Below are 16,721 nucleotides of genomic sequence, written 5' to 3' on the forward strand. Positions count from 1 at the left end.
GTGTTAGTGTTTTGGGTTTTGGGCATTCTTACTGGTGTGTAGTATGTGTACTATATGTTTTTGAAGAAAGGTTACATGATAAAAATATTGTTAGATAGTGTGATAGATTGGTGTTTCCAGAAAAACTTACCAGAAACTTTTCATGTGAGGTTTAGAAGTAAAATACCTCCAGGAAAAAGTTGGCATTCGGCTCTGATTAACTGGATTATGAGTAGTAATGATTGTCGTCTTTATGTTTGTTTTGACAGGTTTTGACACAAGGGCGCGTATCTTTAAAGCACCTAGTACCTCCTACCATTGTCAACTGGTAAAATATTTAATTTTTTATTACAATAGATTTCTTTTGTTATAAAATATATTAGGTTAAAACGAATTATGGTTAAACTGACCAAAAAATTGTAATTCTCATTTTATGATTGTAGAACTATGACAGTTATAGAAAATAGTTTTATACTTACTTTAATTCCATATAAATCAATTGGGACATTAAACCATGTCATTGCGCAATACCATCTAGCTTCCTTTCCTTAACTTGAATTTCACTAAGTGTCTGCAAGGGATTTGAACTCAGTAGCCTCTTTATTTTGGATAGTTTAGCATGAATTAGACTTATTACCATTTTAATATGTGATGGTCATTTAAAATTTGTATTAATGTTACTGTAAATTTGTAACTACATTTTAGTAGAGATTGTAGTTTCAAGGGCTTTTTGTCAACCTATAGAAGGTTCTGCATGGTTATTGCAGTTGTCATGGGGCATAAGAAATATAGCACAATTTTATTTCTTTCTGTGTCATCTGAAGTGAATTAGAGTTTATGAAATTTTAGGGCAAAAATTTAAGGATCAAATGACCTGAAGGTTTTTAGCATTCTGTGAAATGAAAATAAAATTGAGTAGGACTGCTATAGGAAATAGTCTCTGTTGGTAAAGTGCTTTGATGACGTAAAGGCAGTAAGCATTTTATCCATTAGAATCATGATAGTTGACATCTTCGTTTTCAGGATCTCATTTCAAAGTCTTTTTTCACATCAGTTGAATGTATTAATCTTGACATTTTTAACTGATTTTAAAAGGAAATCACACAAGTAATATGTTTATTATTAAAAACTGTAAGCAATGTAGGAGCATCTAAGTAAACAGGAAACTCCTCTGTTCCCCCCGGTTCTTTTGCTAGGGATTATCCCTTATTTTCATGGAGTGTATCTTTCCAGACACTTTGTTTGCATATCCAAGATTGTCATCTTTCAATGAAATAGATGTGATGGAAAAAGCAATATACTCTGTCCACTTTCACAGTACTCCTCACTTTGTTTTAGACATGTCTGTGCCTATGTCTCTGAGGGATATACGTGATCAAATTAAGAGTGCTTTTGAAGTGACTAAGTAAACCCATTGTAACACAGTACTCCTCTACAAATTTCTTTTAGTAGTTAATGGGTTATGGGAACTCCAAACTTTGAATTCTTAACTAAGAATGCATCAAGAGAGTTTAGTAGATTTACAATAAAATTGAAATTGCAAAGATAATTATGGCATATTAAGTGATAGATTTTAAATAGGAAGACATTTATAGAAATGACTAATTACTGTTGAGGATCAGCTAGGTTTGGGTAGGTGAAGAAGTGGTTTTGGAGCTTCAGTGCGTTTACGTGTGCTCAGTAGGGTACTTAGGATATTTGAGGAGGGAAAAGGACGTCAGAAACTGATGTGGGCGGGCAGTGCATAGGGAAGAAGTACTATGGTACAGTGACAAAGATAACTTTGTCATAATTTTGCCTAAAAAGAGAAGTAAGACTCATTGTCATGTTATTTAGGTTAACTGTACGATGAAGTAAAGGGAATGTCATGAACTACTTGGGAAACCCAGTGTCTTGAATCCCAAAACTTAGAACTCAACCTTTTCACATTTGGAAATTGCTTATCTTCAGAAGTCCCATGATTTAAGAGATAATGTAAAAATGGAAGTTAATTCACATTTGTACATGTCCTTTGTGCGATTGTTGGATTGAAACATTTTAAACTTCTTAAAAAATGTAGGGAAGCAAATGTGAATTTGTATGTGAAAGCGACCTAGTGAGAAGTATGGAAGGAGACGGAGACAGCAGCAAGTTTGCTCCTCCCTTGGTTTCAGTGGAAAATGTTTTTTAAGAGTTGGGCCAGGTATTTCTCATAGCTACTTAAGGTGATCCTTTTTTCTGTCTCTTCTGTTTTTTTAAATGTAATCTGGTTTTTGAGCACTTGCAGAAAAGCTGCAGAGGCCAGGGAATGACACAGCAGAGAATGGAGGTGACGAGAGGGAAGACAACTAGTGATCTTAGTAGCTTTGGTTTTGAAACAGGAAAAGCTTTTTTTAGTGGTAAACTAATTGGGAATTTGTAGGAAGAAGAAAATATGTTGTAAAGAATTTAAAGATAAAAAAGTGAGTAATATTTGAATACAACACAAGGCTATTGACTAAAGGAAGTAATTGGATGTTTAAACCTCGTTTTTAGCTATTTAATCTTTACATGGTACAAATGAAGGCAATATGTTAATTGTGATGCAGGTAATTCTGTATATTTCCACAACATACTTGTAAGTTCTAATTATATGTTATTTGCCTTTTCTTAACTTTGTTTTTTTAGCTGCTCCATGCAAACTACGGATAAGAAACTGGGCTTTTGGGGGTAGGAAGGGGAATGGAGGAAGAGAAAAGGAAACATTTAAGTAATCTTACTGAATGATATACAAATCATTAAAATTAAATAAAATATATTCTGGGTAGACTTAGCTTGCAAAATTGTCTTAAGCTATTGAAGCTCTTATAAATGGAATAAGCATTTTAAAATCATCTTGAAAATCTTCAGAAACTTTAGTTCTTTTACATTCTCAAAGGTTAAACATAACCAGAGGAGCTATCTTCTCTCAAATACGCATACTTTGTTCATTATATTTACTTTCTCTAACTTTTTTTTTTGTATGTTTGGAAATGTTGCATTTTTCCTCTGGCCTTTGGATTTTCTTTAATTTTATTTTTTATTTCATACTGGGGGAAAAAGAAGTTTGTTTGTTTGTTTGTTTATTGATTTTTGAGACAGAATCTTGGTCTGTTGCCCAGACTGGGGTGCAGTGGCCTTGTCTTGGCTCACTGCAACCTCTATCTCCCAGGCTCTGGTGATTCTCGTGCTTCAGCCTCCCAAGTAGCTGGGATTACAGGTGCGCACCACCACACCTGGCTAATTTTTATATTTTTTAGTAGAGAGGGGTTTCTCCATGTTGGCAAGGCTGGCCTTGAACTCCTGGCCTCAAGTGATCTGCCCACTTCAGCCTCCCAAAATGTTGGGATTACAGGCATGAGCCATTGTGCCTGGCCGAAAAGAGGTATATTTAAAAGTGAATTTGTTACTTCAACACACATAACTGTCACTTAAAAATTAGTCTGTCTGTTCACTCTACTTGGTACAGGTTCATGTAATGCCAAATGTGGTACGTAGCTGGATTGAGTTGGAATTATGAAGATCCTCAAATATTGATGAGCCAGGTTGATGTCATTAAGTAACCTAATAGTTCATGTTCTCCTGAAATATTTGTATAGCTGGCTTTCTCATTAATCATTTTGTAGGAAATGATTGGACTAAAAGAATAAAGAATCCTGTTCAGTATTGTCTTAATCAATTTTGGGAACCCTAGGCATCAGTAGAATATAGTCTTAAAATTGATCTAGTTGAACTGCATCAATATTAATGTGAGCAAATTAAGATTTAGTGACCTGCTCATGAGCTCTTAGTAATTGGCAGCAGAGCTCAGTCTAGTCTAGTGTATGTGTTTATGCACGTATGCATGTGTGTATATGTATTTAAAATCCGTGTTGTGTATCTAACTGAAAAAGATGTATATTCCCTTGCCTGATTTCTGTTTCCTATTTATTTTTATCTAGAAGAGGGGATAAAAACTGTTTTTTAAAGAAATAATGGGTCTTGATCAGTTTTGGGGAAATCGAGGGGACTGTATTTGTAGTTCAAGGAGAGTACTCAAGTGTCCTACTGTTATTTCCGCTATCATACTAATAGGACTGAAACAATTTTAAAATTACACTGGATAGCTGAAACTTAAAAAGTTGGCTTTGTTAAACTGCTTTTTAATTTAGATATATTCATGGGAAAGACTTGCTATAATAAATGTTCCTCCCTCCCTTCTTTCCAATATATATCTTTAATGCCAACGTTTCATTTTCTGAGGTTAAAATAAATACAGGCTTAATAGTTTTCTTAAAAATAAGATACCAAATTATTATTTCCCCATAAAACTTCCTAGTTGTAAAGTGGAACTTTATCTAATCAGATAGTAATATGACTGAATCTTCTAATAATGTTTTTAATTGATTTCCTGTCCAGAGTCTTTTTAACAATTTTATTTTTGTGTTAAGGAAGTTCTTGCATGGATTAATGATCTCGATTTCAGTCTTGTAGTCATTTCGATGTCATGCATTGCAACAGTGTGGTCATAGTTGAAATCTTTGAAGTTGTTGAAAGATTGTGTTAGTATTTGAGGATTTGGAGAGGAAAAATTCTTTGTCTTTACTAAATACAGTAAGAACCACTGTATTACACATAGTAACTTAGTCTGTGTGTTGTTGATATTTGTAAGAATTTAAAACAACTTTCCTACTTTTAGGTCTGCTTTTTTGGGGAGGGAGGCAGCAGGATATATAGTAAGTAAATGTTTTAAAACCATTCTGTTGAACTAGGTATGTATTTTTATTATGCTTTTAGCTTTGGATGCCTGAGAAGCAAACATGTTTGTGAGAACCAGGGTGCCCCTCTAAAAAGAAACTCTTTCCTGATAGTAAATAATAGTCCCTGGTTGCACTTTCCATTACAACTCTGAGAGACTAATTCTGAGTAGGAAATAGTTCTTTCTGCCCTTCTTGACCCTAGTTTCCTATTTCATAATACATGATTTGCGTCATTCTTCTGGGACTCTTTCAGTCTCTGTAGAATGTGTATGACTGTCACCTAACTTTTGTGGAAAGGAGAATCTCAGAAGTAGTGTACTAAAGGACACTTTTTTCTCCCCAACAGTAAGATATTAATCATAGAGTTTATTAAGAGAGTGTGGGGGCATTAAAAAGTTTGGACATGCCTTGGGAGACATGTAGGTTAAAAATCCTACCTTACCTGCTAGTTGTAAGTGCCTTTGGGCACAATCTGTTTGAAATTGGCGTTTGTGAGAATTAAATGAGATAATATAAAAAGTTCCCTTCACTGTCCTTGTTTGCCTGCACTCAGAATTGTTTCCCATTTATTGCTAGCTTGGTGAAAAATTGCAGCCACATTTCATACTAGCAAATACGAATTCCTTAATACCCAGCATTGTGCAAGCCGCTCATTTACACTTCATTAGAGATAAAATGCTAAGCCGTGTTATTATTAGTGTTATTTGCAGATATGAACAGTTGTATAGTATTGATGCCCGAGTGTGGTAGGCTGAAAGAAAAATACAGAGGAGGAAATCAGATTGAGTGGTGGGCAGGATTAACCAAGAATTAAATTGTAGCATATCAAGATGCCCCGTCTGCAGTATTTTCTCCTTTTCTGTCCTCTCTTCCCCCGTCCTCATCCTCTGCTGCCTTTGACTTTGTGGGAGCATTTCTAAGTGTTGGGGCTCTTCCCCTGCTCTGCAAGTTGAGTTTTCAGGTTCCTTTTCATGATGGTGGTGGACGTGAGGAGCATAAAATACCTGCTTGCTCTATTAGTAGAGTGCGAATGTAATACCATCATTGAGTTCTTCCCTCCTGTAGACATTGTACATGTCTTAGATTCTGAGGGTGACTCCCGTTTTCTTTGTTCAGTCTACGAGTTTTGTGGAGGTTAATTTCACAAGTCTGCCAATTTTGGGTTGAGGTACCATGTTGTATCTCTCCTGCGCCTAAGAGATTCTTAAAACCCCAGATCTAAGCAGATAGAACCATTTGATACTTAGTCTGAAAGTGATCCCTATGGCAACCTACTTTTTTCCTGTTTTTCTCTTAGGAAAACACGTCATCTCTGATGGAAGCTTTTCTTCCTTCTCTCTTTTCTCTTTTTCTTCCTTCTCTCTTCTATTTTTTTCTCTCCTCCCCCTTCCCTCGCTTTCTGCCTCCTTTCCCTCTTCTTCCCTTCCCTCGCCTCCCCATCCCTCCCCTGCCCCTTCTCACCTCACAGGGTTGTTTTTTCTCACAGGGTTTCTTTCTTTCTGACTTTGTCTTTTCACAAAGTCTTGTTCTGTTGCTTAGACTGGAGTGCTTTGGTGCGATCACGGCACACCACAGCCTCAACCTCTGGGCTCAAGAGATCCTTCCACCTCAGCCTCCTTTGTAGCTGAGACTGCAGTCATGAGCCACCACTCCTGTCAGGATGCTTTCATATGAGCATTTGTAGCAATTTTTTTTTTTTTTTTTTTTGAAAAATTGGGAGTTGTTACAGGGCATTTGACTATGATATTAATAATATTCTTTAATAGCTGTTTTTAACATAAAAGTTTATTTTAACATCCACTTCATACCCTTGGGAAGTTTATCATTTGTAAGTGATTTCCTGGGTGGTGGTTAAGCTCTATTACTTTATGTACAGTTGTTTCATAACACGAGATGTGAATGACACAAAATCCTGTCTGGTCTCCTCTTCCTCCACTCTTTCCAAGTCACCTGTGTTCTTCCTCTCAAATAATAGAGGTCATACAGAGAAGAGATCTTCCTTATACTTGATCATTATGATTTAAAACAATTGCTATTTAAAATATAAGATGTAAATAACTCTTTGATATAATGCAGCTGACCATTTGCATAGAACATTTTAAAAACACATTTCAGATGTTTGAACCTAGCTGTTTATCACACAATTTTGTATTTCAAGATTTTTTTGCTCATCTTTGTTGTGTAAGTAGTAATAGGTCATTTTCTTTTAATGCTGTTAAACTTAATTCATCTTGTTATTTTAATTAGCAGTTCTGAGAGTTTAGTGAAGTTGGGAGTTGTTAAATTCTTCATGGTGAAAGATTAATGGACTTTGACCTGCATTTAAACATTTAGGGATAATTTCTTGAAAACCTTGACTTGCCTGTATCTTTTTCTATAATCAGGCATGAAGTCAGGCATGCCCGTGTGTACATTCTTCTCAGTTGGCAAGGTATCATAGAAGTTCTTCTAAGTCAATGCATGTACATGTAGCTTATTTTTAATGGCCGCATAATAGTCTGTTCAATGGGTATATATGTTTTTCAGGCATTATTTGGTTCATGAATCTTTAGATTATTTTCTATTTTTGTTTTTTTGCCACTGAAACAATACTGCCCTGTCTCCCGGGAGAGTGTGTGTGTGTGTGTGTGTGTGTGTGTGTGTGTCCAAGTTTTATCTTCAGACTATATTACTACTAGTTACAGTTAACTACCCATCCCCAAATCTGTAAATGTCTTCCTGTGACCCTGACACTACTCTGTCGTGATTCTTAGTGATTTCAATATCCTTCTAATACTGTGGTCTTATTATTTCATACTCCAACCTGCCTTTGCTACTCCTTTTCCATGACCATTCATTCTCCCACTCTCCTAGATGACTATTTTATACTTCCTCCTTAATTTTTTAATATCTTCCTTTCTGCCTCCCTCCCCTCCAGTGATTTTGCTTATTACTCTGAGAAAATAGAAGCACCCAGAAGAAAATCTTCTACAAGCTCCTGTCCCCGCACATCTGTGTCCCTGTTTCTCCCACCCTCGCTCCTCCTCCAGGGTGTGACTCTCTTCTGCATAATACTTTCTTCTGCTGGATGGTAGCCATCAGTCTGCAGACAAGCTCTAGTATTTATGTTTAAAACAAAAGAATCTCTTTTGTCCTGGCTTGTTACCATTGCTTTGTTCTTTAGAGATCTTTCTACTTACTCTCTTTCTGCCCTTTCTTTTGAACCCTCTTCAGTTGAGCTTTGGTCCTTAACACTTAAGCTCTTTTCAAGTTTAAGGTCAATGGAGACCTTCACATTGTCAAATCCAGTATTTAACCTCCAGGCTTCCTCTTTTATTTCCTCTTTTTTGGCTTCCCTATTCATACTCTCTGCCCATTTTCCTTGTGTTGCTTGCCTTTTATTTTAATTTATAGGAGCTCTTTGTATATTTTGTCACCATTTTTTCCTGGATACTTGTTTTCCTTTTGATTCTTTTAAAGTTGTGTTTCATCATACAGAAATGTTAAATCCTCTGGATTTTGTAGGAGAATAAATCTATGAGAATCAACAAGAGAATTTTGAAAAATTTGGGTAGTGAAGGTCTTAACAGATATTTAAAGCATTTGTTCTCAAGCATTAGTGTAGAAAAAACTCGCGTGGTTGCAATTTAAAAATGAATCTGCCACAAGAGTTTTCAATTTTTAGGTCTTGGGACAGTAAGGAAGATAGGGAGGCATGTCTGAGGAGTCTTCGTTTTGAATAACCTCTAAGGTAATTCTGATATGATTGGTCCATGGGCCACATTTAAGAAACATTGCACTTTGGGAGGCTGGGGTGGGCGGATCACAAGGTCAGGAGATCGAGACCATCCTGGCTAACACAGTGAAACCCCGTCTCTACTAAAAATACAAAGACAAAATTAGCCGGGCGTGCGGGAGGCTGAGGCAGGAGAATGACGTGAACCCGGGAGGCGGAGCTTGCAGTGAGCCGAGATCACGCCACTGCTCTCCAGCCTGGGCGAAAGAGCGAGACTCTGTCTCAAAAAACCAAAAACAAAACAAAACAAAAAAAGAAACATTGCTGTAAATTTATATTTGGTATAAAAGGATATTAGCAAAGCAGTAGGCAAATACATGGCAGGAACAGAATGGTGTTTAGAAACACATCCAAGTGTGAATGAGAAATTATTAATGAAGAGGACATTTTGTTTATTTGAGAAAAGAGTGGTTTATTTAAAAATGCTTTAGGCAGTTTATCTGAGAGGAAAGAATTTAGCTTTCACTGTCATACAATATAGAAAAATAAACTCTGTTGAATTAAAGATCTAGATGTAAAAATTAGGCAAACACTAGAAAAAATACAGGAGACCCAATAGTTTAACCTTTGGATAGGTGAGACCTTTTAAAACTAGGTTGGAAACCTAGAAGCTGTGAAAGAAAAGATTGACAGATTTAGCTGTTTAAGTTTACTTTTACTTTTGAAAGATAATGTTCTGTCTAGCATGGTGAAATCCCATCTCTACTAAAAAATACAAAAAATTAGCTGGACTTGGTGGCCGGTGCCTGTCGTCCCAGCTACTCAAGATGCTGAGGCAGGAGAATCGCCTGAACCTGGGAGCTTGCAGTGAGCGGAGATCACACCACTGCTCTCCAGCCAGGCAACAGAGCGAGAGTTCGTCTCAAAAAAGAATAAAAATAAATAAATAAATAAAAAGAGAAAGATAATGTTACAGGACAGAAGTCCTGATCTGGACCCGAAGGGAAGGTTCTCGGATCTTGTGCAAGACAGAATTCAGGGTGAGTCCATAGTGCAAAGTAGAAGCAAATTTATTAAGAACATAAAGTGGCGAAAGAACAGCTACTCCATAGACAGAGTAGGATACTCCTGAAAGTAAGAGGAGAAACACGCCCACCCTAGGTACAATGCTGGTATACATGGGAAGATGTGCTCTGCTACAGGGTTTGTGATGAATAATTTCCTTAATTACTGTATTTTGCAAAAATCAATGTTATCTTTAAAGCAAAATTAGGAATGCTTTTGTTCTCCAGATATCGGGATATCTGGACACTCCCAAGTCTGAGTCTGTTTTTTAAACATTATTAATTTGTTCCCTTAACTGTAAACACCCAGAGGCTTGGAATGCCTAGTTTTCTGGGAATGCAGCCCAGCAAGTCCCAGCCTCATTTTCCTATCCCTCACCAAAGATGGAGTTGCTGTGGTTCAAACGCTTCTGACAATTATGCTCATTTTAAGGTGTAGCAAATAAAGTATCTATGACTAGTTCTCAAGATTTTTTAGAGCCACCTAGCAAATAAGATGCAGTTGTCCAAATTTGTTACTTTACTTAATTTATCTAGAACATTTTAGAAAAATCAAATGGCTTAATTGAATGTGGCTGGTATCACTAGGCTGCGATTGATGCCCTTAAACACTTGCTCTGTGGCTCTCCCCTCCCTTGGCTTTTGCAGCACTGTCCTCTCCAGTTTCTCCTTTATTGGTTTCCTCAGTGGTACTTTCCCCTTCTCGGCCCCGTAGATTGGTTTCTTTTCAAAGTTTTCTATCCTTGAACTTGATCTTGTAGATTTCCTATGTGTTCTGTTTGGGGCATTCTCATCCTTCTTCCCTTTATGGCTCCAAAGTGTGTGCCTGTAGCTCTGGCCTCTCTTAAGTTTCACAGTTTATGTATATTTGGATGACTCACAGGAATCTTAAACCCGTATTTTCAAGACTGTATTTATTTCCTTTCTGCCAACCATCCAACCACTGACCACCTATTTTACTTCTTGTATTTCTGTCTTGGTGGAAGGCACCAAGATCATTTTCTCTCTTTGTATTGTTACAGCTCTAATTCATGAATTAATTCTGTATTGTGTTCAGATACAGAATTAATTGTTGGGAAGGACTGGGGGAACAGCTGCAACATTTGCCACCCTAGGAAGCTGCTGGTCCTGTGTCACACCACCTTCACCTTTTGATCGAGGAGGGTAAAGAAGTATTTTCACTGTTTTTTATCTAATTTGTTTGCCTCTAGTTTCTGCTGCCTTCGCATTGTCTTTTACATATAGTTATTTTCTAAGCGGGCATTTGGGTACATTAGAATGCAAACTAAGTTCTTTTCAAAGGGCACAACAGTTCAACTTCGTCTCCTCCCCACCCTGCTCTTCTGGTTTGTTTTTTTTTCTTGAGCAAAAGACAGACTTTTTGGGACTTGGTCAAATCTGTGCGGTGCCATCACTTCTAAAGCTCCATCCCTACTCCCACTCCCCTACACCATCCTCATGTGTCCTCAGCCTTTTAAGATCACAAAAAAATTGCCATTTGATCCAAAGAGATTTCTCAGAAAATGCTAGAACTAGTCTCTACCTTTTACTGTGCTCTTCCTGAAGCACCATTTACACTTGATGATTAATACTTACCTTTAGGTTGTATAATCCATTTGAGTTAACTTTTTGTGTGGTATAAGGAAGGGTTACAACTTCATTCTTTTACTTTTTGGTTATTTCAGTACCATTTGTTGAAAAGACTGTTCTTTCTCCATTAAATTTTCTCACCACCCTGTTGAAATTCAGTTGTCCATAATGTAAGGATTTATTTCTGGATTCTGAAATTGACTCCGTTGATCTATTTGTCTGTCCTCTTGCCAGTACCACACTGTCTTAATTACTGTTCTTTTGTAGTAAATTTTAAAATTAAGACATATAAGTCATCCAAGTTTGTTGTTCTTTTTCAAGATTGTTTGGCTGTTCTGGGTGCTTTTAATATCCATGTGAATTTTAAAATCAGCTTACTTATTTCTGTCTAAAAGCCAGCTTTTATACAGCTGAGATATTTTTTAAGCTAACCTTAGATTTAATGAACTAGTTATTTAGGTCAAAAAGAAAAGGCCGGGCATGGTGGCTCACGCCTGTAATCTCAGCACTTTGGGAGGCCGAGGCAGGTGGATCACAAGGTCAAGAGATCGAGACCATCCTGGCCAACATGGTGAAACCCCATGTCTACTAAAAATACAAAAATTAGCTGAGTGTGGTGGAACACGCCTGTAGTCTCAGCTACTCAGGAGGCTGAGGCAGGAGAATCACTTGAACCCGGAGGCGAAGGTTGTGGTGAGCCGAGGTCGCACCACTGCACTACAGCCTGGGTGACAGAGCAAGACTCTGTCTCCAAAAAAAAAAAAAAAACAAAACAAAACTCAAACTCAAGTATTGTTGAGGTAGCAAATATTCTATCATCTGAAACCTCAGTGGTAAACACAATACCCCAATTTAACATATTTTTGCTACTTGTTAAATACGTACGTGTAAATATATTCACGTAAGTAAACTAAGTGGACAAAATTAGATAATTTTTTCATATCCAACTTATTTAACTTGATACACTTTCCAGCTTCCAACATATTGTAAATATTTATAATCTTGTAAGATGATGCTACATAATTCAACTTGTCAGTATTGTTCTAGTGCTATTAGCTCTATTAATTACCTAAGGACATTGGTGTAAGGGGACTCAAAAATTCACAGGTTTGGGTAGAAAACCAGAACTAGACAGTGGTTTCATCACTATAAAGTTAGTTGTTACTTAGTGTCCCCGAATGCTAATGTATGGCAGATCCCTGTAGCCATAAATTGCATTCTGGGCTTTAAGGGATTAAAATATAATTCAAATCCTTCAATAAAATGATACCATTCACACCATTACCTTAGATCTTGTTTGTACATGCCATTCAATGTATTGTAATGCTTTTAAAAACGTATTGATGCAGGTTTCTTGCTCCTTAGTTCAGCTAAATCCAGGTTCTTGTCACATGACCAGAAAAAAAAAATAAGGCATGTGGACACATTGAAGGCTGAGGAGGGTGGAATTTATTAAGCAGAAGAAAAGCTCAGCAAAGAGAGGGGTCCTGCAGCAGGTTTCCGCCTCACAAATTGAATACCAGGGCCACCACATAGGAGCTGAAGAGTTGAGACTCCTCCTCTGCATAAGGCTCGAATTCCTGGTGACTCCACCCCAGGGCATTATTCGGAAAGACTCAGTCAGGAAACGGTGGGCAGACTGGGGCAGACTTTCTGCCTTTGGGTGATGGGTTTCACCCTGGACCAGCAGTCCCGTCTTTTAACCTTCAGGTTGCTTTAGGCTTGAAGGTGAGGTTTCACCAGGGACCAGGTCGGGTACTATCTGCCTAGGTATTTTTCCAGCCTCTATCAATGTGGTATTACAAATATAACACAGAAGGAAGAAAAAAAAGTTAAATCACACCTTGGGAAATTACCAGCCTAGTAGCATCAGTAAAGATGGTACTGTTTTAGTCATGGCATGAAATACATGTAAAATTGAAGGTTGATTTTCTTTTTCTGTTTGAGGGAAGGTCTGGCTTTGTTGTTGCCCAGGCCAGAGGGCAGTGGCATGATCTTGACTTGCTGCACTTTTCGCCTCCTGGTGTCAAGCCATCCTGCCACTTCATTCAACCTCTTGAGTAGCTGGTACTGCAGGTGTGTGCCACCATACCTGGCTAATTTTTGTAGTTTTTGTAGAGACAGGGCTTCGTCATGTTTCCCAGGCTGGTCTCAAACTTCTGAGCTCAAGTGATCCATTTATCCTGGCCTCCCAGAGATCTGGGATTGTAGTTGTGAGCCACCATGCTGGCCTGTTTTCAATTACTGATTACTTTCAAGTTGGAAAATGCCTTGTGAAACACTCAAAGATGTTGCTGGGATTATCGAGTACTTTCGATACTGTATAAATAAATGACAGAGTAACACCATAGTTATGTGATTGGAACTCAAGAATTATTAAATGATAGGATTGAAAAGAGTTATTATATGAGTCATTTGTCCAGAATTTATAATTTTTTTCTGTATTCCAATGAAATAAATTTAAACTATGTATATTCTCTAAAATAGTCTTCCAATTTGCCCAGCATGCTTGCTCTCCCTAGGTAGATATTAGCTAAAAATTAACAAAAACAGCCTTTTCCCCTATTACTGTGTGGTAAAGATGTAAAACCCTTTTTTGCCAGCAGGGCTGCCCTCTACTGGACTATTTAAGGTATTCAGCGAGCAGGTCAATATGACTATTTTACAAGAACGTAACACAGTGGGTATAAGTGTAAACATCCCATATCCCAAACAAACTGAAGTTCCCTGAATAGGTTAAAAAAAGAAGCCCTTTAATAAACTTTTACCATTAAAACAATTCTGGTCATTTTGAGAACTGGTAATGAAGTTTGTACAGTCTTAGTATCTGTTTCAACCGTGGAGGCAGATCTGCAGCAATAAGAATAGTAATGTGTAGGAATGGTGGGTATACTCTGATGTCAGTCTTTTATGATGATTTGTATATTAATACAAATCACGTTTTTGTGAGTCCATTCATGCTGTGGATGTTTTCTTAGGCATAAACATAGGTCATAGTGGACATATACTGAATAGGTCATATCTGTTAAGTCTCTTGCTACAAAGCATCAAAACTTTTCAGAGCTGTTTCCTCTGTGAAAATTCATTTTAAGTAGCAACTTATTTTTTTCTGTGGTTCATTCCCATGCCTGAGATTTGCAGTAATGTAGAACTAGTTTACCATCACTGCTGAAACACTCATAAAAAGTTCCACATTCCTGGTCCAAGGAAAGAGCAAAAGCCTGACTCACATAAATAAACAACTAAGGTTGCAAGTTTAAGGAACTTTTTTGTTGAAGTCCAGGAGTCTTTGGATGGTTCAAGTTCACTCTACTGCCTGCTTCTTTGTTTTCATAATAGGAACATCTCCCACAGCCTTTAGTAGGATGTCAGATTTTTCTTGATGTTGCCACCAGGATCCTATGTCCCCAGGGAAACTACAGTGGAATAAGGGGGCTCCGAAGTGGCTGTTTTTGGGAGGAGACCTCTGTAAGTCCTTTGCTGCCAGCAGCAGTTAAGGCAGGTAGCTGTGACATGGTCTTTAGCTTCTGCCATCTTGTTAGGTCCCAGCTGAGATTTTGGAAAGGATTGTTCAGGGGTGGTAAGGGCTCAAACAGTCCTGCCTCAGCCTCACGACGAGCCACAGAATCTGGCTAATTTTTTTATTTTTAAATTTTTTTTCAGACAGAGTCTTGCTTTGTTGCCCAAGCTGGAGTGCAGTGGCATGATCACAGCTCATTGCAGCCTCGATCTCCCTAGGCTGAGGTGATCCTCCCACCTCAGTCTCCCGAGTAGCTGGGACTACAAGTGTGCACCACCACACCCTGCTAATTTTTCTCTTTTTTGTAGAGATGAGGTTTTACTATGTTGCCCAGGCTGGTCTTGAACTCCTGGGCTCAAGCAATCCGCCTGCCTTGGCCTCCCAAAGTGCTGAGATTACAGGCATGAGCCACCATGTCTGGCCACGATATTATTTTTAATTCAAAAACAAATATGCAAAATTAAATTTTAGAGAACTTAGTTGGATAACATCTTTCTCCTGGGTTATTAGGGTATGTTTATTCTTTGCAACTCTGTTCTGGGTGTAGCAAGACCATTTGTTTTCATTTTGCCATTTTCCTGTACAGAAAGCTTTAATGTCTCCCCATGACCTTTATGGCAAAAACCAAATTCCCTCGACCGGTCCGGTCTTTGGATTACTACACAATACATTGTCAAAGAAAACAGCCTGGAATGGTGAACAGAGCCTGGGGCTCAGTTGGAGTCCTGAGTTCTCACCAGCTGTGCATGAGCAAGTTTGGAGGCGTTCCTTAACTTGCAAAATCGATTTGGAGTTTTAGTATGCATGATTTCCTTTAGTTCTTTTTTTTTTTCCCAGAGTGCTAGAATTCAGTCTTTTAGTTCTTTGAACATATTTATAATAGCTACTTTGATGTCTTGTCTACTAAGTCTGATATCTGGGCCTTCAAGGACAATTTCTGCTGCCTGCTTTTTCCTTCTTTCCGTGTGTCATACTTTCCTGTCTGTTTGCCTCATGATTTTGTGGTGTAAACTGGGCATTTTAGATGGTATTTTGTAGCAACTCAGAATACCGATTTTCCCTCCCCTCTTCCAGGGCTGCTGCTTGTTGTGTTGTTTCCTTATTTGTTTACTGACGTGGCTGAACTATTACACTGAGGTTTGTTTATTCTGTACAGTGTACCCTCTGATGTTTCTCCTCAAGAGGGCACATTTGGGCACACACATAGTCACCCTGGACTGCCCTTCTTGAGAGATGGTAGCCGATTTTCATCAGGGCTTTCTTTAACTCTCAGATCTCCTTGTTAAGCTTCTGCTTTCATGGGTATCACCACCCAGCAATTACTCTTCACTAATTGCTAACTGATTGCTTTATTGTTTTGGACAAAGCTCTGCCCATAAATTTCCCCACTTGTGATCCAATTAAATTAAGATGCCCTTTGTGTACGGTTGTGTTTGAGGGCAGTCTTTGAGGCTTGTCATGTCAACAAGGAGGGTTCTTAGGTATCTCTTTCCCTGGCTCTTTGTGAAACTTCTACAGTGGTTGGTTAGTCTTTCACTTGGTGCTGTCACAGAACTACCAACCTCGTTTTTTTTTTTTCTTTTTTAAATGGAGTCTTGCTCTGTTGCCAGGCTGGAGTGCAGTGGCGCGATCTCTCCTCACTGCGGTCTCCACCTCCTGGGTTCAAGTGATTCTCCTGCCTCAGCCTCCCGAGTAGCTGGGACTACAGGCATGTACCATCACGCCCAGCTAATTTTTGTATTTTTAGTAGAGATGGGGTTTCACCATGTTGGCCAGGCTGGTCTTGATCTCCTGACTTTGTGTTCCGCCCGCCTTGGCCTCCTAAATTATTGGGCAGCCTCATCTTAATTGCTGACCCCCAAAGTCTGTGTTGTTTTTGACAGTGCCATTAGGCATGAACTTCTCTATTGTTTGTTCAAATATAGTCAGTCTTAGAAGTTGCTAAGGGGCTCTGTGGTCTTACAGCTTGCTTCTCTAGTCTGTGCAGAACCTTTGTGCCACTGTTCTGGAGCTGGGGCTGGGGACAGCAGCTTGATTTTCTTATAGTTACATCTGTTCTGTGAGTGGTCTACTAGGCCATCAGTGTACCCATCAGTCTTCTCTGTTTGGAACTTCTT

The 16,721-nt window shown here is 38.3% G+C and overlaps 1 protein-coding gene across 4 annotated transcripts in view; it reads left to right on the plus strand.

Moving 5' to 3' along the window:
* The window catches only part of ACSL3 (acyl-CoA synthetase long chain family member 3), an 82,019-nt gene that overhangs the window by 27,420 nt on the left and 37,878 nt on the right, over positions 1-16,721 (plus strand). Inside the window, exons 2-3 of one of the 4 annotated variants that reach the window (XM_025404170.1) lie at positions 249-307; positions 10,552-10,658. The exons of 1 other annotated variant lie outside the window; for it this stretch is intronic. The gene's annotated coding sequence lies outside the window, so the exon portion shown is untranslated. The remainder of the gene's footprint in view (positions 1-248; positions 308-10,551; positions 10,659-16,721) is intronic. 2 more of the 4 variants (XM_025404171.1, XM_025404173.1) reach the window with 2 other exon arrangements.

Source organism: Theropithecus gelada, chromosome 12 (genome assembly GCF_003255815.1).
Source record: "Theropithecus gelada isolate Dixy chromosome 12, Tgel_1.0, whole genome shotgun sequence".
In the NCBI taxonomy this organism is placed as follows: domain Eukaryota; kingdom Metazoa; phylum Chordata; class Mammalia; order Primates; family Cercopithecidae; genus Theropithecus; species Theropithecus gelada.